The sequence below is a fragment of the Fukomys damarensis genome, unplaced genomic scaffold (assembly GCF_012274545.1).
Source record: "Fukomys damarensis isolate Sample0158 unplaced genomic scaffold, DMR_v1.0_HiC HiC_scaffold_23, whole genome shotgun sequence".
Taxonomy (NCBI): domain Eukaryota; kingdom Metazoa; phylum Chordata; class Mammalia; order Rodentia; family Bathyergidae; genus Fukomys; species Fukomys damarensis.
The window spans coordinates 50,140,752-50,163,893 of NW_022900935.1; the positions used below are offsets into that span (position 1 = coordinate 50,140,752).

General features: G+C 41.7%; 1 long non-coding RNA gene across 2 annotated transcripts in view; it reads right to left on the reverse strand.

Annotated features, from left to right (window-relative positions):
* Positions 1-15,276: 15,276 nt before the first annotated feature.
* LOC104857075 overlaps positions 15,277-23,142 on the reverse strand; it is a 23,393-nt gene continuing 15,527 nt past the window's right edge. For both annotated transcript variants that reach the window (XR_778778.1, XR_778777.2), the window contains 2 exons: positions 16,307-16,473; positions 15,277-15,312 (listed from right to left, as the gene is read on the reverse strand). This is a non-coding gene — a long non-coding RNA (uncharacterized LOC104857075). The remainder of the gene's footprint in view (positions 15,313-16,306; positions 16,474-23,142) is intronic.

Genomic DNA, 23,142 nt, shown 5'->3' on the forward strand with positions numbered 1-23,142 from the left:
CTTGAGGACATTACATCATATGAAATAAGCCAATGACAAAAAAAAAAGTGTACATTCCACGGACACAAAAAGCAAAATGGTGGTTTTTACCAGGGGTTGGGGGAGAAGTAAACAGGGAATTTTTATTCAATGGATATGAGTTTGTTTTGTAAGACGAAAAAGTTCTGCAGATTGGTTGCACAGCAATGGGGATATATTTAATACTACTTAACTGTACACCTGAAATGGTTAAGTTGGTAAAATTTTATTATATGTAAAGTTTCTGTTAGGTGTATAATTAAAAATACACTTTTTAGCCAGGTGCAGTAGTGCACACCTGGGCTGTTCAGGAGCCCCAAGCAGCAAGATAACAAGTTTGAAGCCAGCCTGGGCAATTTAGGGCGACCATATTTCAAAATAAAATAAGGGTGCCTGGAGCATTATATAATGTGTGAGCCTACAGGTTCAAAACACTAAAAATAAAAAGACTTTATAAATTTTGCCCTTCAAAACTTTATAAATAATTTAGTACTTTGAAGTACTTATCAAGCCAACTTTAAAATGATTCTGTTCAAAAACCTCACACTGCTCTGTGTTTACACCTCAGTGAAGTTATAAGATAATAGGTGCAAATATACTTATGTTCGCATACTTTTTGGGGACCAGGCGCTCTCTGAAGCTTGGCCTTAGCCAGGCAGACCATACTTCCGCAAAGCAGGAGTTCTCCAATTGTTCTACCAATGGATCTTTGTAAGGACTTCCCCCATGATTCCGCATTATACTAACCCTACAAAGAAGTTCATTTCCCCCAGTTAAGACTGAGAAAGCCTCTAATAAGGGCTTGTCACTCCAAAATTTGTGCAGGTCTCTATTCAGTCTACAAATAAGAAATTCAATCAAACATCTGACTTTACTTCTAACTAAAAACAAAACTTCCAATGACTCAATCAAGAGGCAGCTCTCTTCCCTCTCATGAGCTCAATGAAGCTATTAGCATCAGTGGAATGAGAGAATACCAAACATCAATTAAATAAATACCAAATTTATTTAATTTTTAGCTATCCAAAAGAGGTTATCATCATAAATTAAGCCATGAAAAAATAATCAACAATAGATCAGGCTGTACAATGAAAAATGAAGAGGTTTTTCATTTTTCCGAGTTTTGCTACGTAGCCCAGGCTGGCCTTGAATTTATGGTGATCCTCCTGCCTGAGCCTCCCAAATGTAGGGGATAAAGGTGTGTGCCACCATGCCCAGCTTGAAAAGCTGTTTAGGAGTCAATGTTGGTATTCATTAATTCAGAGATAGTAACTTCTCTGGATCTGGTGTTTTTTTTGTTGTTTTATAACTTTGGTACCAGGGATCAAACTCCAGTCCTTGTGCTTGCGAGGCAGGCAGTGGCACCACTGAGCTAAATCCCTGACACCTTGATCTAATTTTCTATTAATAATTGCCTTTCCTACCTCTAGCTGTATTTGAAACAATCTAACCCTGGAGTCCTATAACCAGAGCCATAATAGGGACATGGATCCTTCCAGGCCACTCTCTATTATCACAAATATATCTGCTTGGTCCTCCCACACACGCCAAATAATAGTGTGGCTATTGCACGCAGGTGTGGTCTTTGTGACACCTGCCGTGGTATACCATGGGTGGGGATAAAAAGTGCAGGAGGACAGATCCCAGGTTCAGGTGTGGCTCTCAACTGAAATGAGGCTATAGGACGGTATTATCAGTTTTGATGAGTGCATAAACCTGTATCAGGTGATGCAGAAGAAATTCATTTTAAGCCAGGTGTGGTGGCACAGACCTGTAATCCCAGCACTCGGGAGGCTGAGGCAGGAGGATCGCTGGGAGTTCGAGACCAGCCTGGGCTACACAGTGAGTTCCAGGTCAGACTCAACTACATAGTGAGACCCTATCTCAACCCCCCCCCAAAAGAAATTCATTTTAAAACAAAGTCAAGAAAACTGGGTCAGATCAAGCTCAAAGGAGGTAACATTACTCAGCTACAAAGTGTTTCCAACTAGAAAGGATCAGTGCAGCAAAAAGACAGCAGTGTAGTGGTAGCAATGGCAGTTCGTGAGGACACGTTCACATGGCTTAACCCTTCTCTTATTACCAGATGGTAATAAATGTTGTAGGGTTGCTTTTATTTAAAAATAAGTGTGAAAAAAATAACAGTGTGACTATTATTACTACTGTTATTATTTCTAACTCATATACTAGATTAAGGCAGGGATGGAAGAAAACAATTTTGTTTAAAAATAGAACTAGCCTCCAGATATAGAGAGCATGGTAAAGTAGTATCTTAGAGGCAAGCCTGGTTTGGAGTACATCTCATGTCTCAGGAAAACCTCTAATCCTCAAGGTCATGATTAAAATTTTTTTGGTTTTGTAAAAGCCTGTTAGACACGTGCTACTTCAGAACAATTTTGCATTTGGACTTTTGATGTACAAGTACCATCTGCTAGCTTGGGCTATATCAGCCAATAGTTTTAATTCCCAAACTTGTCTTGGTAGAGGGAAAAAAGCAAGCTGTGTTCTACTGCAGAGAATGTTTTAACATATCTTACCTGTGCATTTTTTAAATTTTGCTTTTGTACAAAGGGGATGAAGGAAGTTGTCAAGATTATTTTTCTGCCTTGACATCTCACAGGAAACTGAATCTGATCAAAACAAATCACCCTAGGAAGGTCTGAGCCTAAAAAACTCAAGTATATCTCAATAGCAATCTCTTGATTCATTTAAAGTCAATGAAGCTGCTGAGAATTGCCAGCAGCCATTCTAATCTGTTAATATTCCACTCCGCAAGCAGAAATCAATATTGACATTGTAGGTAAGTTCTAGCTTTAGTTTCATTTAAAGAAAAAGACAAGCCTCTCCTTTTGCCGCAAGGCAGTCAGATCTAGATTGTTAGAAACTCAAAGTGAGGTATTAGATTCCCATACCCACACTCAATGCCTCCACAGCAGGGTCCTGTACCAGCATCACCACTGCCACACAGGGCTTATACTACTAATAAGCTAGTAGGGTTCCTCCTTCCACCACTGCTGGGCTTTCTGCGATGAGGAAGAGTGTTATATCCCAAAGGATTTGAAAGCATCAGTGAAGGATATGACTAGAATTCTGCTTTTACAGATTGCTAGGTAGTCCTAACAAAGAAATTAAATTCAACTCAACAGTAACTCATTCAAAATCAGGCCATGCCCCCAGTACAACCATACAAGGCCTGTAGGAGTTTTTACAAAAAGAAGGCCCAGCCATCTAGTGCAGAGAGACCCAGGGAGACAACAGATGGACATCTCAAAATGGCATCTGTATGAGGGGAAAAAGCCCTTGAGTAAGTAATGAAAACTCAGGACAGGCAGGGCAAAGTTAGACAGTGCTAATGGAGCGCCGAAGCCTGGGGCTTTGGCACCGTGCCTGCCTTGCAAGTGCAAGGTCCTGAGTCTGTTCCCCAGTACCTAAAAAAAAAAAAAAAGTCATGGGGATTGGGGTAGAATGCTTGCCTAGGAAGTGTGAGGCCCCCTGGGTTCAGTCCTCAGTACCAAAAAAATATTTAAAAAAGGAGGGGGAATCCCACAAAAGTCATGAATGTGACTTAAGAGAAAATTTGAAGAATTGAGGGGGTGGAGTTGAGATAGCGTCTCACCACGTAGTTCAGGCTCATCTGGAACTCACCATGTAGCCCAGGCTGGCCTCAAACTCATGGTAATACCTTCTGCCTCAGCCTCCCGAGTGCTGGGCTTATACGCATAGGCAACCACGCTCAGCTGGAGAAAGAATACTGCAGACATGAAATGCCAGTATAACGAAAGCCACTGCAATGGGACCAAGTCAGTGGCTTATCAAGGAGGGCACTGAACAATGAGGTCAACCATAACTGAAGGGCTACAATGGGGCTAGAGGCAAGGAAAGAAGGGAAACTTTTAAGTTTAGGGGTAAGGGAATCAACTATTCAAAACCTTTAGTGGCTCCTGTCTGAATTTATATTTTAGTCATTTTTTTGTTTTGCTTTGTTTTTGAGACAGGATTTCACTGTATAGTTCAGGCTAGCCTTGAACTCACTATGTATGTAGCCCAGGCTGGCCTCGAACTTGCAGCAATCCTCCTGCCTCAGCCTCCTGAGTGCTGGGATTACAGGTGTGCACCACTACACCTGGCTATATTTAAGTCTTGAGAGAGAGAGACCCTTTCATTATCAGTGCCACCATGCCTGGCTATATTTAAATCTTGAGAGAACTATTCACTATCAGCTTTTTTCCCCCTCTCTTAAATTCTCTTATGGTACATTTTAGGTATACAATACATTTACATTCATCATTGAGAACTGTACCTTTACATGATGTATCTTGGTTCTTACTTTTCCCCATTCCTGTGCCCTCCCTTTAACCCCTCCACCCCTACCTATTTGCAAAAGCTGTTTCCACTTATTTCTTATCTCATATTTTTTTTCCTTTCACTATCAGCTCTTGAGAAATTGGAAAACCAGGTGTAAACCTCTTCTTCGGGGGAGAGAATGCTTGGTTGCTAGGAAACTAGCAGCGAAGAAAAGGAGGAACAAGAGTGATCACAAAATAGCACATTTCAAAAGCTGATGTTCATGGGGGTTCAAAGCTAACACATGCATCTGGGAAAAGATGTAAGGTATTCCTTAATCAATTTTTATTTTTGCAACCACTTTAAAGTTAGAAACTATATTCAAATTAAAAACTAAATCAAACCAAGACACTGTTCTTAAACCACTGGTTTGGGGGTCTATCACATATACATATATTGCTCCCCTCCCACTTACAATAGCTCTACCAGTCAAAATTCTCAAGCAAAGAAGAGGAGGAAGCCAAAGTTTTACCATTCCTTTGAATTTTTAAACTTTATTTGGAAATACTTCTAAATTATTCAGAAACTACAAAAATCATAAAAGGAGGTTCCAGGTACCTTTCAAATTTTAAAGTCAAATAAATTCCAAGTGGTTCAGAAAATCAGGTTCTAACTGCAAATCAGTAGTTTACTACTGTAGAAAAAATACATTTCAACAAGCAGAGTGAAACTTCCCTTTCTAAGCACCTGCTTACAAATAATGCTGCAATACCTGCAATACTGAACATGAGGCCATACATAAACATTGCTACCTTGAGGGCTGGGGATTTAGCTCAGTGGTTCCACCACCTGCCTCACAAGCGCAAGGACCAGAGTTCAATCCCTGGTACCAAAAAAAGCCCTCTGTGTAGGTCTTGTTTACAAGAGTAAGCCTGTAGCAGGCATTCACAAGCAGATTCCTGGGTTAAGTACATATTTAAATTTTTGAAACTGTCTTTCCAATTAGTCCTACATAGCAATTTGCACTCCTATTGGTACTGTATAAAATGCCTCCCGTGACCCCTCCAGACAGTGGCAGAGTGCTTGTTTAGCATCCTTGAGGCTAGGCTCAATCCCGACACCACCATTAAAAAAATATTCTACTCACCCAGCAACTGGGGACAAAGATATCTCAAAAACTCAATGCTTTAACAGTCATTTTGTTATCTCAGCTTCCTCATGTTTTCTCTCCTTTTAATTGGTCTTTTATATTTGCTGTCCAAAGGGTTTTGTTGTTCACTTCATACAAGAAGGACAGTTAATATTTTTTTTTGTCTGTTACATGTGTTCCATATATTTTCTCCTATCTCTCTTTTTTTCAGTGCTGAGGATCAAACCCAGGGTTCAGGTATGCTGGGCAAACACTCTGAATTACATTCCCAGGCCCTCTGACTTTTAATTTTATGTTTTTAATCCACAGAGATTTCTACTTGGAGGTACTGAAGCTCTCACGTTTTCTTTATTATAGCTTCCTGAGGAAGCCTGCCCCATTCCATCAGCAGAAAAGCAATGTTGACAACACTGCTCTCTGTGCAAGGATCAAAATTTTAACTCTGGGAAAACTGGTACGGACAGTCATTTCTCTGTATATCCTTCTATAATAAAATGTAAAGTATTTGGATTTTTTCTTATTTAGTTTACTAAGTGTATTAGTTTCTAGGAAACCTGATTTACATATCTGAATCCATTTGTATTTACTGATTAGGTTCTCCATGAGAGGCAAGTATTTCAGATTAAATCTTCATAATGTGAGAAAACTGAGAACAAAGAGCAAAAAAATTAGCACTTCTTTGATTACACACATTTCTTTTTACACAAGCAACAGCAGACCTTGATATATGGCACTAAAATTTGCTAAGTATAATCTTACATCAGAATTTTATTTATAGATTAGAATCTGGGGTCAAAAGAAGATACTCTTTAAAGAATCATGTTTGAGATGTATAAGCATGTAAATGTACTGGGGGAGGTGCACAGAAGGAAAGTAGGGGGATCAAGAGAAAAAGGAAGTGATGGAAGGTGGCAAGAGAAGCCATGCGGAAGGCTTTCTAGAGGCCACATGCAAGCTGGCCCTTGTAGATGTGAGAAACTGTCCAGCAGAGACAGCTTCAAGAGTACATCCTAAGTGGTAGAGAAAAGGAAAGAAGAAACCAAAGCTACGCTGAAGACCTTGCCAGGTCAGGAGCTACTACATACCTGGAAGAGTCCTGAGCTGGCCAGTTGGTCACCTTGGGATTCCTTCTGAGAAGACCTATGATACTTGCCTATGGGCCCTAAGAGGGAATAGTTCCTTTTCAACTCCACCCTCTTGTGAACTGTGGCAAGAAAGGGCTTAAGCTGAGGACACCTCAGTAATGAGGTGACCAGGCCCAAAAGCTCTACCCAAGTGTGAGATTATGACAATTGTTGTTAGCAGCAGAGTTAGCCACCAAACAGGCATTCAGTGAGGCCATGACACAGCGGAGGCAGCAGCTCCACGCAGGATCGAGACCCTCAGGTGACTGTGAGGGGCTCCTGCACTCCCCTGTGCTGTACACTAAGGGGACCCTCCTCTGTTGTCTTCAAGGAATTTTCCTGAGGGCTCTAAATTCTATCAGAACAGGGCATATTCCAGAGTCTTACTTTTCCATTTTGCACCAGAGAAATTCTTGGCAACTATTAAAGTCAAGCAAAGGAAACGAGGGTGCTAAGGCAAATAAGTAAAAATATTTTTCAACTAATATTCAAACAATTCATCTCACATTAACAAATACTTCTAGACCTCCCAGATTTGTTTTCTTTGGTACAGCGGTAGAAACAACCCTTACATGTGCTGCTCATAAGTAGAGTTGTGAGTGTACGAAGAATGAGATGTACATAAATGGCACTTGTCCTCAGCTACACTTTGACTTTGGGGAAGAGCCAGAAGTTGCATGGTGCCAGATTCAGTGAGTACGGTAGAGCAGGACATACAAAATAAAATGTTTTTATTTGCCAGATGTTGCTGTAAACATTCCATCAGTGAGATGTCATCTAAAAATAAGTTGAATGTTTAAATTAAAACTTTCATTACAATAAAAGACATGTTGCCATTAATCCTGCCCCAAATATTCCCCTTCACTACTAATGCATTTATTTCACTATTCTTGGCAACATATCTTTTAATGTAGTTTTTAAAAATTAATCATTTATTGTATTGTTTGATCACTCAATCATGAGTCATTCCCAAGGCCAATGGTCTCCACCAACTAGGGAGGGTACGGTGGGTAAGGTTGTGTGGCAGTTGTTACAGACCCCAGCAAGGAGGCGGCTGCAGTATGCAGACCTGGTCCGTGTCACTCAACCACACCCACACCCACACTGTTTCCAGAAAATTCTTGAATTAGCTCACCTGACTTCCTATTAGATTCCCCACTCATATGGTTCTTGGCTGTGTCTCTCAGTCAGACCTCCAGTTCTGTCTCCCTCCTTTCTCCATCTCAAAAGATGGCCTCGACAGTTAATTCACTGGGCAAGTGGTAAGAGTTGCTATCTTGTCTCTACACCAAACTGTAGATACTCATCACTATTCCATCCTGTTAGAAACTTTCCCACCCATCCCTTTCTACTCCCCACCCAGGTCCAACGAGACGTAATTCTAAACCAAATGGACCCATGCCAGGTCCCCTTGCTCCTGCCCATCCCACCCATGACCCATACTAATTCAGTTCCATCCATCATGGTACTGCTGTTCCTTCAGCTACCAAGACCACTGATCCCAAGAATCATCTATAACACACTCTTCCTTATTCTACAAATCTCTTTAGTTGATGATGCCAAACCAAAAAACAAAACAACAAACACAATTCCAAATGGAACACCAAAGCCTGGTGAGTAAGCTCAGATACTTCTCTGTCTGGTCAATGAACTTTTGGAGTCTGAATTCCATTTGTAATCTAGCTCAAGGACATTAGTCTGCTTTTAGCCACACATGAAATGTTCTCCTTCAACAAAAGCAAGACCCTGGAAAAGTATGGAGGATCTGGCTGTGCTGTCCCTAGACACATATGAGTCTACAACATGCAGTAGCGTGGTCACAAAATGGCTGGTCATGGGAAGTGTCCTGGGAACTGAAGATCTAAACTCAGCGTGAGAGCTAGGTGTGTGGCACAAGGCTGAGGCAGGAGGACTGCCACCAGTTTAAGGCCAGCCTGGCCTACATAGTGAGTTCAATACCAGCCTGAACTGTATAATGAGACCCAGTCTCAATGAATGAAAGGATAAACAAACACAGCCACGAGGGACCATTTGAAATGATTTCTAAACATCACCATGGATGCCAGCACTGGGGAGAATGTGGAGAAATTTCAGATTTGTCCAGAAAATGAAGCAGACCAGATGGATAGCTTCTAACTGAAATGCACGGGGGCTTGGTGGTCATGTCTGAGGGAGGGGAAGAAGGTTGCAAGGTCAGGGGAAAAGGCAAGCTACCTATTTCCAAAATTATCCCCCAGAATCTCAAGTTTCCCACAAAGGACTGTATATGTGCTTCAGGCAACCCCATGAAGTCACTGTTGTGCCCACTAAGTTTAAGGAAATAGGGTGACTAGAGGATGGAAGCAAAAGAAACTCTGAACACAAGCTGGCCACTCACACCATTCTGGCCCTAAAAGGAGGAACACATCTCTCGTGGAATGAGTGTTCTCTGGGGCTCCTACTTGCCTGACCATTTACTCTACTTTGGTTTAGTATTAAGCTTCTGGAACTTTAAGACATATTAATTGATGTGTTTGTTTCGAGGATTTAGGTAGAAGGTTAACTAATTTCTGAAGTCAGATGAGAGCTGAATGGGCAACACTACTAAACCTGGCTAAGAACTCAAACTCTGAAATTAAATAAGAAAGGCTTCAAATCCCAGCTCCACTGCTTACCAATGTTTGACTCTAGATGAGTTCCTGCCAAAAGCCTTTCTTTTCCTATATAAAATGGAGATAATAGTGCCTTCCCCACAGGAGCCACTGGGAGAATTAAGAAGTAACAGTTAACAGATGTAAACTATTATTATTATTGGCATTCACAGCAGGCCGGAGCACTCACGGGCATGTTATCAAGGATCAAACAGACAGCCTGCCTTAATCACCAGAACTAGACTGTCTCGACTGTCTGACTTTAAGTTTAGTTGAGGCAGCTGTGACCATAAAGAATGACAGACAGGGACAATGTAGAAATATGGGAAAGCCTATATGTTGTAACACATGGTGAAAAAGCAGAACTCAGGATGATGTGTGTGCATAAAACACAGCTAGTAAAAGGAACATATATAATCAACAGGATCCTGTAAGGCTACAAGGACCAAGTAGTAATAGTGCTTCATGTAGAAGAGTTATCTCTGCTTTAAGTGCAAAGCTGGATGATATGGACACAAAAGTTACACAAACCATCAAGTTTTTCCTTGCTTTTGTTTGGAATTATAGCTCTGCATGGGTTCATACTGATTCTAAATTCTAATTGGCTAGAGTTATCATAATAGGGATTTCTGAGAGGCTTGGTCTAACTCTAGACATTGTTACTAGAGCTGTATCAGTGCTCACTCACCCCATTCACTACCTTTAGAATGAAGTTGACCTTGACTGTGAGTGCCCTTGATTATCAAAATTAAGTGATCTTTTCTTTCTTTTTTTTTTTTTTTGGAACTGGGAATCAAACTCGGGACCTTGCACTTGCGAAGCAGGCAGCAGAACCACTGAGCTAAATCCCCAACCCTGACTGTTTCTTTTTTGTTTGACTATACTTATCATCACACCTGTGGTAATGTTTTGATTACATAATATTGTGAGCCCTTTATAAATATGGATTGCTGATTAAAATTTTTATCACTATTGAAATGGAAAAAAATAAGAAACTGAATGAATCAATTATTGTTAAACATTGTTAGAATCTTGCAAAACATGTGGCCAATACGGGGAGGAATAAGAAAAGGAGGTTGGTCTAACTACAGATCTCATCCAGTGCTCCCTTTTTGTTGTTGTTTTTGGGATCTCACTATGTAGTCCAGGCTGGTCTTGAACTCACTACATAGCTCTGGCTGGCCTCAAATTTGAGGCAACGCTTTCAGCCTCCCAACTGCTGGGATTACAGGCATGTTCCACCATGCCCAGCCCAGTGGTCTCATTTAAAAAATGATCCTCTCATCCAGCTTTGCACTTAAAGCAGAGATAACTCTTCTACATGAAACACCATTACTACTTGGTCCTGGTAGGCTTACAGGATCCTGTTTCTAAAGTTTCCAGTAAGCCTTTAGAAAGGCTGAAAATGCCCACTTGGTTCCCATGGGCTCCTTTGCAGATACCAAGTTGGAGCCACAAGCCTAGGTCAGTTCTATCTAGCCAACTGCAGGCAGAACAACTCATATCCTAACTGTGACAGTCTTTATCACAATTCCAAAGAGAGAGGCATTTTGGGACTGAACAAACGAAGGAGAGGTGCACCGAAAATCCTACGAAACATACTCAACTCAGACAATCCAACCATCCCTCTCCATCTGAGGAATTGGGATTGGAAAACATCCCCCAGTAATTACAAATCTGTGTGTGTATAAACACACACACATGCATGCACACACAATGCCTGCCATGGAATTGAAACAGTCTAAATCAATGTGAACTATCAGAAACATACGTGTGTGTGTGTGTGTGTGTGTGTGTGTGTGCATATAATTTTTCTTCTTTTTCAGATAGGGTCTCCCTTTGTAGTTCAGGCTGGCCTTGAACTCACTATGTAGCCCAGGCTGGCCTTGAACTTTAGGAGATCCTCCTGCCTCAGGCTCTTGAGCGCTGGGATTACAGGCATGCGCTATCATGCCCAGCTAGAAACATATTATACTACTTAAACATATGCAAATGCAGAAAGAGGCAACAAGATCCAGGAACTCAGTAGGGGGTATAGTACCAGCCACTCCTGGGCATGAGTAACTAGTTAATCCACTCTATTCCTGCATTACAAAGCACAATTTCTGAAGCAATTATGTTGCAACATGCTACTGCTCTGCAAGGCATATATCCATCAAGGTCAGGAAATTAACTATTTAGACATTTTAAATGAGTAATCAGGTGGGTAGCTGATACCACTGGTGCAGGCACGATGAGACTACATTCTCCTTATCTTGTCACATTGGCCTCATCTCCTGGGTCCCGGTCTCAGCCCCCTAACTCCAACTTGAAGGTCAGAGTGGACCCCAGCCGGTCCTTCAGGATGTCCATTCCTGAGGGTGCTTCACTGCCATCACAAAAGTCAAGTGCAGGGCAGGAGGCAGAAATGAGGGCTAAGGAAGAAAGCTAAGTGGAATACAAAGAAACTGGATGCATAAGGGAAGAAGAAAAGAATTGCTTCTTGGAAGATCAGGGAAATAAGTACCAGGAATATTTCGTAACCAGAAATATGAGTACACCGCATGAAACCAAAATGTCTGATCTAATTCTGGAGGCGCTATAAACCTGATGGCTGTATTGGGGCTCCACCTGATGTTTCACAGAAATGAACGCTGTAAAACTGAGATCTTGTTGTTTTTCTGTTCACAGGTCCAATAATCACCTATCAGCAGTGTCCTGCCCTTTCCAGATGATTACTGCTGAGTTTGTTATTGGTCTATTTTCTTCCAGCTTACGCAGGTCCTCAGAGAATGCTGTCTGCCAAAACAGGCACAGAGCTTTCTGGCTGTCCATGTACAATCAGGAGCCCATTAAATACCTTTCAGATAACTCAACACCCAAAATTGTCCTCCATGGTACAGCTCCCAGCTGAGGCTAACTGCAAACGGGCTGCCTCTCTGGGTCTGGATCTCCTCAACTGTGGGTCCTGATGGTAAAACCCCGCCCCTCAGACTATGGAGAGAAAGAGTAAATGGGACAGCACTTCACAAATTGTGAAGTACAGGCAGTGACAATATGCAGGGGTGTTATGGCTCACCACACTGCCCTCTCCCCTTGGATCTCTGTGACAAACCGAGTGCACTGAGAGAGATCATCATCATTTGTTCACAAAAGACCCTATCACTTTGGTATTCTACTTAAATAAAGATGTTAAAAGGTTATTCCTTTCTTGAGAAAACGAGTACTTTTTTTCCTCCAAAAACTTTGACTGCTTTCTTGTGTGCTGGGGGAACATATTTCTATCCTCTGGAGAATTGGTTACAATTAGCCTGGAGCTTTATTGGGTGGGACACTACAAGAGGCTACATCAGATAAGGCTCCCTACAAAGTTCTACATGGAGCAAACACTCATCCTTATTACTGTTAGTAGCCTGGTGACTTTGTCCATGACTTTGTCTTCCCTTTTGTACTGGCCAAGGCAGCTGCCTCCAGGTTTTCCCCTATGTGAAGTAAGTACTCCATGAAATGTTAATCTAAATGGTTCAAGGCACTAGCACACAGAAATTAATTTCAAAAATATCATCTAGTTAAAAACAAACTATTTTCTTCTCAACTATTATGTATATAAAATAAGTCTCAGAGTTGATTATAGAGCTAAGGCTCTCTTAATTTCACAATTTATTCACTGTTACAGGTCTACACAAACATTCGAACATCAGGCAAACCTTTCTAGTTGGACCCAGCTCTGAGATGTCAGTGTGTACCTGGCTGCATGCAGATCGAAAAAGAGCATGGGTACCTGACCTGCCCCCAGGGACTTTGTGGGTGGGGTACGGAGAAAGATCGAATAAAGTCAGAGTCAGGAAGGAGCATGAAGGGCTACAAAAGCTCACAGTCAGCAGGAGGGCCATGTGAATTTGAGTGTTGGTTATGGAAGAGTCCCCAGAGAGAAATGGGCTCAGCCCTCAAGGATGAGCTGGAGTTGGCTGACTGTAGAGTGGGCATTCCAGGAGACAGCGAGCAAGAGCAAGCACCTGAGGCAGGAGCACAGCCTTAAGACAGCCCCTGGGGTGAGCACAGCCCACACAGCAAGAGACTGGGGATGACTAGAGATGGGACAGAGGCCAGACACGCTGGGCCTTCAAGGCCAACTGAAGATGCGGTCTTTGGCCCAAAAGCAATCACTGTTTGTGATCTGGAGGCAGGCGCTGAGGTGACCACACACATACTGACTCCAGCTACAGAGTAAAAAACAATGCAAAGAGGCAAGAAGGAGTTGGGGAAAGTCAATCTCTTATAATATTTCAGGTGAGGGACTGTGGTGGCCTGGACTGAAGGATAACTGTAAGGAGGGGTTTGACAGGCAGGTTACACAGGCATGGGACTTGATGGGTTGGATGTGACAGAAAGGAAGAGGGTATTCTCAAGGACAAGCATCAGCACTGGGATTACAAAATTAGAAGAAGGGTCCCAATACCAAGTCTGGGAATAAGAAACGAAGTGGGTTCAGGAGAATGTGCTAGGCTTGAGACATCTTAGAGTCTGAGACCTGGTAACCTCCCAGTATGGGTATCAGAAAGGTATTTAAAGTTCTGTTTCAGGAACCAGTACTATTTCATGCCTCCTAAAGTAGAGACTAATGGCTCCTTACAAATAATCCAAAATCAGTAAACAGAATGTGATAAATAATGAAGTATTTTCTGGAAGCCATGAACTCCTAATAACACTGCGCAAGTAAAATATACTGAAAACTATTTGAGACATATCTGCCTAAGTTCAACTCCTTGAAATATAGCTTTCAGGAGAAATTTAATTCCATTTACCATTCCACACAAAATTCTTTCAATTCTAGTATCCTAATTGAAATGAGGCAGCAAATAAGAAACTATAACATGGCAAAAGAAAAATAACTATTCTCTAACACAAGCAATGAGGGGGCTTTGCAAGACCCAAACAGCTTACTAGTCTGTACTAATTCATTTGACTTTTAAATTAAGGGTAAAAAAGGGAACTAACTTTCACTTAAGATTCAAATTCCAAACGAGGCGTGGTGGTGCATACCTGTAATCCCAACACTGGGGAGGCTGAGGCAGGAGGTTTGCCCTGAGTTTGAGGCCAGCCTGGGCTACTTAGCGAGACACTGTTTCAAAAAAAACCAGAAAAAGAAAATTTCATGTCCTAGACAATTTCCAGAGACTTCTAATTTGTATCTATGTGGCCCTAGGAGGTAGAAATCATGCTTTCATGTATTAGATAAGGAAACTGAGACCAGAAGTTGAGTAATCTGCTTAAGGCCTGTAACCAGTAAGCACAAACATGAAAATCAAATAAATGGAGGCACTCCTCTCACCAGTCTACGCCCAAGACTAAGAACAGCAAGCTGCCACTTCCCAGGGGGCCAGTCTTCTATGCTGGAGGTCACATATTGGGATGTTTATTTAAAAGTTTTTTTTAGCTCGGCATGGTAGCACACTCATGAAATTCCAGCACTTGGGAGGTTGAAGTGGGAGGCTGAGGCAAGAGTATCTCGGGCAAGTATGAGTCCAGCCTGGACTACATAGAGAATTCAAAGGCCAGTCTGAACTACATAGCAAGACCCTATCTCAAAAAAACAAAACAAACCAAATAAAACAAAATTTATTATTACATGCATTTAGTAGTTACATTCTTAGCCAAGATAATCTTAATTTTTATTTTTATTTATTTTTAATTTTTATTTTTTGGTACCAGAGATCAAACTCAGGACCTTGCGCTTGCAAGGCAGGTGGCAGAACCACTGAGCTAAATCCCCGGCCCTGGCAGCCTTAATTTTTAAAGGCCTATTCTTATCCATTCAGGGCTCTCTGCTTCAGCTTTTGTGTGTGTGTGTGTGTGTGTGTGTGTGTGACAAGGTCTAGCTATGTAATTCAGGTTGGCCTTGAACTCACTATGGAGCCTAGGCTGGCCTCAAACTCACAGTGATCCTCCTGCCTGGGCCTCCTAAGTGCTCGGATTACAGGAGTGCGCCACCAAACCAGCTGCTTCAGATTAAGAGTTTCACCTAAACTGGACATGTAGTGCATACCTGTAATTTGAGCACTCTGGAAGGCTGAGACAAGAAAATCACAAGTTCAAGATCAGCCTGGGCAACTTAGTGAGCTTCTTTCTGAAAATAAAAAAAAAAAAAATTTAAAAGGCTGGGAAGAAAAAAGTAAAAAAAATAAATAAATAAAAAGGCTGGTATGCAGCTCAGCGACAAGACCCTAGGTTCAATCCTCAGTACTAGAAGAAAAAATAAATTAAAAAAGGTTTCACCTGATTTGACATATGATCATCTCCTAAAATCTCTGTAAGTTTTAGGTATAATCGCTTATAGAATTTAGATCAAAATGCAAACTCAAATCTGGAAGCAGCAAATGTTTGTTTTCTAACAAATGCCTATGGCAGGTTTCCAACCAAATTCACTGAAGCAATGGTAAACAGACTACTCCTAACAATTTTTCAAAAACAACTTATTTTTAAGCCAAATTCACAAGTTAGTTTCCTCCAGAAATAATGCTATAAGTATATTCTTCATCAGGCCACAAACATTAAATTATCAAATGAGAGATTCTCTGAGTGGTCAGGAAATATTACCACAGTCTTACAGGTGGCAAATGTGTGTGCCACACAGAAATGGAGGAAGGTGCAAATGAAATCATGATAAACGAGGGGGAGAGACATGAACTCGTTGGTACATGAATCATACAATGTTTAAAAATGAACAAACGCCAGATGTGCTGGAGTGAAGTAGACCGCGGCCCTTCTCCAGAGTCTTTTATATGTGCAGACGTGGGTTGCCAATGGGCGTGTTGCTCTTTGTCAAAGCCCATTAACCCCCAGGTATCTGAGATCAGAGTAGTCAATTTGGCACTGCCCGCCACCCATGGCCCAGCCCACCACATCCTGCTTCAGCTCAGAGAGTGGGCAAGGTTACGCAGGTGGCACTGAAGAGGAGATTGGAGGTGGGAATCACAAAGGGAGGAAGGGAGCAAAGGCCATGTGACCTCAGGTAGGTCAGACAGCTGCCTGGTACAGCAGAATGGGCAACATTTCTAACGGAGATCTCGTACAAATTTCAGCTGCGCCCCTCCCCAGCGGTGTAACCACAGGCAACTTACATGATCTTCCTGAGCTTCAAGTTTTCATCAGCAAATGGGAAAAATAAAGTCTACCTCACAGCATCTGTGTGGGAGTGAAAGGAGTCCTACACACCCCACACAGCAGGCTCTTCACTGGATGGCTAGTCCCCTTCCCTCCTTGCAAGGTTTAGGGTCAGTTTTCCGGTCTGCAAAAGGGCAAGCAAGGCGACAATAAAAATAAGAGTGCTGTGGGGATTACAGATGACACATGCCTACAGACTTGTCAATTCCATTCCCATACAAATACTGGTTACTAATGTGCCCTGGGAATAACTGCAGGGCTGATTAACGGGGGTCAAATGTGTGAAAAAATGCTTTGAATGGCAAGAGCAACATCTTTAAAATGACATTCAGAAGAAAAGCAGCCCCAGGCCAACAGCTGCAATCCCTCGACCTATACACCCACAGCCTGTTTGGGGGTTCAGGGCAAACCTAGGTCTGCTAGCCTGTGGAGGCTGTGGCCATTCCAGGGAAGCATTCAGGTGTCAGACCTCATGGAGTGACTGTTACGGGTACACACAGAGTATCAGGCAGTGGAAGGTCAATGGCCAGGCTCAGAGGCCAGCCCGAGTAGGAAGATGTTCAATTCTGCTTTGAAGCAGGGCCAAGAAGCCACAGTCCTCATCTCTCCTCCTGTTCGTGTTGCAGGAAAACTGACAATAAGAAAAAAAGAAAGAAAGAAAGAAAGAAAGAAAAAGAAAGCAAGAAATGGATGGATCACTTTCACAAGGAAACTGACACCAGAGTCCTGATTCCTAAAAAGGTCCTTCAAATAAACCTGTCAAAATCTCTGCAAAGAAGCTCACAAAATTCCATCATGCACCCCCCCCAGTTACTCCCAAAATGTGTTGCAGTAAAAGTAACACGATTCAAGTTAAGAAGATCTCCTCAGAAAGACCTTTCTGACTACTTGCCTCTTTTAAAAGAGAGGTTTTCTTAAAAATTCCAAGTAGTGTAAAAAATAAACATAGCATTAATAATTGAATATATTTTCAAAAGTAGGCATCAGGTATAATATATTCCTGAATATAACATGGCACGGTACCTATGAGAAAGTGAAATGTAACTTAAAACCCCAAATCTACTCAATGGTCTCTTCAGGAGCACAGCCCTTCCAACTGAAAACTGCAGAAACAGTATCGAGCCACTGTGGAATGTTATTTCTCTTGGGAAAATATATTTCTTTAGGAAATTGAAATTCCAATCCAGTTATATCAAAGAAAAGGATCCTGGGCCAGAAAAGGTGGTGCAGCCTGTGACCCTGGCACTTGGGGGGCCTAGGTAGGAGGACCCCCATGAATTTAAGGCCAGCCTGGGCTACACAGTGAGATCCTGTCTGGAGCGGGGGGTATCTTTCTGGAAAAGGGTGGAATAGTCCTGTGTGGTAGTGACTTCTTAGATTTTTACCAGAAAAATAAAGCCTCCTCCATAGGATATCCCCTAAATCAAAGAGCTGCTGCCACAAGGACTCTGGGCTTCAGATCTGTGGCACAAGGCCTGGCTTTGTGCCGCAATCACTCTGCTCCCAGCCCATGGCAAAAGACTACAAAGCAGGACACAGATCTAATATGTGTGGTTTTCACAACACACTTTCATAGGAACATGCACTTTATTTTGAAATTGTGTTACACACAGCACAAGCATGCAATGCTTCCTCCATAACTAACATAAAAAAAGCAATTTAGGGCTGGGGATTTAGCTCAGTGGTTCTTCCACCTGCCCAAGTGGGTCAGAAACTTTCCTAGGAATAACACTAAGAAACCAAAGTAATAATCCTGTTGTGTGAATCTCTCATATTTCTGAGCACCCAGCACAACCTGACAGACCTCATGACTTTAGCCTCTGAAACCAAGACAGAAAGTTGGTAAGTTCTTCACTTAGGATTTTGATTCTTGAATGTATATTCATAGATTGTAACATTTTCTACTGTAGGCTTTGGCGTTTCCTAAGAAGTCTTAGGAATACATTCCTTTACCAAGCTTCTCAAGAAAGATCAAAATTAATGTCAAGTCTTCGATGCTTCAAGGATATCATTCAAAATGCAGGACATTTCCAGAGAAACTTTCCTTCTAGGCAAATTTTCTTCTCCCACGGGATGTTTCTACATAAAAAAATGTAACCCTTTGGTCACTGTTCCCACTGTTTTCTGGCCCCTTCAACAAACTAAATGCCAGATATTTAAAAATTTTTAAATATCCTATAGAATATACATGTATATCCCCTTCATTTTTTAAAAAATGTGTTACTTTCATTTTGACAAATTCTTATTCAGTATATGCTTTTTTATATGTGAAAATTTAAATATCATACAAATTACAGGAATTCTCTACTTCTACCCATTCCGGCTGCTGGCCTGTTGTGATCACACATCCTCTGTTTCAATGAGCCATGGGAGAAGGTGATCTGGTTACTCTGAAAATCTCACTTTCCTTCCAAATCCTCCCAGTTACCAATATTTTTTTCACACATATGGCAATTTTGAATCTTTCTTCACAAATGTGGTCAAAGGCACATTAAATAAAGCTGAAAAATGACTGCTTTCTGCTTGTTCTCCTAGATGACAATCTTCCTCCAACATTTCTTCTAAATCAAAAGGTACTGTTCTACTTAGAAAATAATTGGGTTTTAGAAAAAGCCACGTTTACACTATTATTTCCAGAATGACTGATGTACAGAAGGAGAAATTACAATCTGCTGAGAAAATTGCAAAATAATTTCTAATTCTATTTGCTATAATTTGACAATTCTATCTTGGGAAAGTGTACTATTGAAAGCTGTCTGAAACTCATTCTCTTAAATGAAATCTATTTATACAGATTACTTAGTTCCTTTTTAAGTCACATAAAAGCACCTATAGAGCAAGACCCTTCCTATTAAATCAAGCCATGGTACGCCTATAAAGTACATGTGACGAAAGCAGTAACAATTTTAGTCTCAAAATACCTTAATCGTTTATCACAGCATATATGAATGCTGATTTAGAGATCTTCAAACACTGACATACATAAAAATGAAGTATTGACAATGCCCCCACCCCCGGTGCCTTTTTTGGGTACTGGGGATTGAACTCAGGACCTTGTGCTTGGGAGGCAGGCAGTGGCACCCCTGAGCTAAATCCCTAGCCCGACAATGCCCCTTTTAAAACAAAACAAAACAAAATCTAAGAAAAGCAGAAGTGTTAAAGTCATATAGTTGTTTTTCACTGCCAAGTTTTGTGTTTCCACATTTTCTTTTAAATGTACAGGACCAGTTGGGCATGTTGGTACAGGCCTCTAGTCCCAGCTACTCGGGAAGCAGAGACAGGTTTGCTTGAGCCCAGGCAGGAGTTGGGAGGTCAGCCTGGACAACCCAAGGAGATCCTATCTCTTACATAAAACAGGCTGGGTGTGGTGAAGCACACCTATAATCCCAGAGGCCATCCTGGGCTATATACTGAGTTCAAGGGCAACCTGAGACCCTGTCACAAAACAAAACAACAGGAAAACCATCACCACCACCACCACAACAAAAACATTGGACCTTTTACTCTTCTGGGCTTATGGAATGGATAATAGTTAACATTTGACTTTGGAATATGCTGCATATTTGGTAGCTTCTCATTAAAAAGGTCTGTGTCACAGGAATGTAAACCAACTGGACAAGAGGAAAGACACCCTTAGGCAAAACAGAGAGCAAAGCAAGGTCAGCCAAAGGCACAAAGACTGCAGCAAGAAATCATCTTACATTCAGACTACTGAGGGCCAAGCCCAGCTCTCTCTGTATTTAACATCCACAGTACTAATTCTTCATTAATTTTAGATGTATTTCATGGTAGGTTTTCTGTAATTACCAACAGCTTACTTGACCAGCTCATGAGATGGCTCCATCAATGAAGAGATCCAGTTTCAAAGCAGAGCCTCCCAGATCACTTGCCCACCTTTACAGGAAGGTGTGTGCTGTGACCAGGCCAAGAAGCTGTCTAAAGCAGTAAGTGAAAGAGCCTTTCCTCCAAAATCCTTTAAGAGTCAGATCTCTGACTCCCTAGAGCACTGAGGGAGAAAACAGCAAGGAAAAGCAACTTAAATGGCCCAAGGCAGAAGATGATCATCTTTAACTGTAATTTAAATTTCTGGAGCTGGGGTCACAGCTGTGGGGCAGCACTTGCACAGCATGCACAAGGCCCTGGCTTCAATTCCCAGCATCAAGAGCACACACACACACACACACACACACACACACACACACACACAAATTCTGCTGACAAGGTTGATCTGCCATGACCATGACTGTTACTAGCTATGGGTTTTTTGTTTTGTTTTGGTTTGGTTTGGTTTGGTTTTGGTATCGGAGATTCAACTCAGGACCTTGAGATTACAAGGCAGGTGGCCGAACCACTGAGCTAAATCCCCGGCCTGCTAGTCTTGTTTTATATTGGAACTACCCTGGAAAAATGGTCTTCCAAAAAGCAAATCTTCTGTCTTTATCACCTCGCCTCTGGCAAAACCAGAAAAGGAATATAAAACAGAACCACACATCTGCCAACCAGGTTCACCATCATAAGACACAAGTCAGGTTCATGAGAAAAGGGAGCTGGTGATCAGCAGCAACAGATGTATGCTCTGGACTGGGCAGAGACTACTACAGTTGATAGCTGGACCTAGGGGCTGGAAGGGCAAGCTGAGTTCCCAAGTCACTCCAGGCAAGGGCAGGACCCACTGACTACTCAGGGCTGGGAGGGCAGCCGACCTAACAGGGCAGCCAACCCAACAGAAAAGCCAGCAGCAGCCAAGAAATTATTATTATTATTTTGGGTTTTTTGAGATAGAGTCTTGCTACATAATTCATGCTGGCCTTGAACTCACCATATAGCCCAAGCTGGCAGCGAACTTGCTGTGACACTCCTGCCTCAGAATCTCAAAAGCTAGGATTACAGGCATGCGCCACCATGCCCCAACAATAGATTAATTTAGAATAACGAAGTAAGAAGTAGAAGAAGCAAGAAAGCAGAGAAGGAAGAATAAGAGATAAACCCAAGAAAAATAAAGTGAAGCCCTGTGGAAAGTGCATTGGTCAAAAGAAACTAAGAGGGCCGGGGATTTAGCTCAGTGGTGATGCGGCATGCCCGCTTTGCAACAAGGGAGTTGAATCCCAGTACAAAAAAAAAAAAAAGAAAGAAAGAAACTAAGAAAACCAGGAAGGAGAAAACATCCTGTGCCCAGAATACCTGACTAAGAGGACAAGTTTACCTCGTGCTCTCCCTACAAAGATCTGAAGGATGTGAGAGGGGAGGGCTAGTAGTGAGGAAGGAGAATCTGGGGGCACAGAGATAACCTGGAATGTGTGGCAAGGAGAAAGTTTGCTCTCTGGTCTCGTCGTCTATGCTTCAAGTTCATCCCTTACTAGGAACTGCTCCTTCCATCATCAAATTTTGTTTCAGAACTACTTAGGTGAAAGTATGAGAGATTTCCAAGTTAAGCTCTTCTTTAGCCTGACTTGGCTGCGGGCTATTTAAAAGCCAGATGAACAAAGATCTCACATACATGCATACTCACAAATATCTATACAATTTGAATTCAATTTTTTTTTTGTCTGTGTGGCACTGTAAATTGAACCTAGGGCCCTCAAACTGAGCTACATTCCCACTCCTACTCCCTTTTTAAATTTTGAGACAGTCTCTCTAAGTCACTGAGTTGCGCAGGCTAGGCTCCAACTTTCGATCCTCCTGCCTCAGCCTCCCAGAGTACTGCGATTACAGGTGTGCACTACCACACCCAGCTCATGTTCAACTTTTAAAACATTCTTTTACAAGTACATGTTTGCAGTACACAACGATCATACTTACCATGGGGAGTTGGAACATGTACATTACACATCTTTTTTTTACTTTTCATCCCCTACCCCTTATCCCTCTCTAGACCTTTCAACTCATGGTTCCTTTCCCATTTCTGAAAGCTCCATTTTCATTCACATTCTTTTTTTTTTTTTTTTTTTTTTTCCAGTACTCTGGATCTTGCACTTGCAAAGCAGGCTGCGGAATCACTGAGCTAAATTCCAGCCTTCGCATTCACTTTTTGGAGACAAACTTCCCTTCTTCCTCCCTAAGGAAGAAACCCTAGATATAAAGAATCTATTACCTTGTTTGGGGATAGTTTTAATCACACCCTTTGCATGTGGGTGTGTGATCTTGCAGACTTTAGACAGGACAGAAGAAAGAGTGGGTGAGGTCCTGCTCCAAGAAGATAACATCATTCAGGGCTTCCCAAAGCTTTGCCAGTATTTTCACTCCTGGAGCCAAGACTAATATTACAGAAAATAGCTGGTTGCTTTCTAGAATTCAAGAAATAACAAAAATATTGAAAAACAAAATTCCAAAATAGAGTTAATGCTAACTTAAATTGTGGGAGCTGGCATATCAACTTATAAACTATTAATTCAAGAGGAAATAGCTATTTTATACTAGAAATTTATGATATTTAATGCTATTTAAGGGTTAAATACTTGTTTTAATATAGCTACTTTATGGTTGAGGAGTGGTACAGTGTTTGCCTAATATGCATAAAACCTAGGTTCAATCCCCAGTACTGCAAGGGGGGAAAGATTCTTTTTTTTTTTTTGAGACAGGGTCTCACTGTGTAGTTCAGGCTGGTCTTGAACTCGCAGCAATCCTCCTGCCTCAGCTTCCCAAGTGCTAGAATTATAGGCTTGCACCACCAGCTAGGAGGGAAAAAAGATTCTGGGCCAGGGATTTAGCTCAGTGGTTCTGTCATCTGCCTCACAACAAGTTCCTGAGTTCAATCCCCAGTACAAAAAAAAAAAAAAAAAAAAAAAAAAACCTC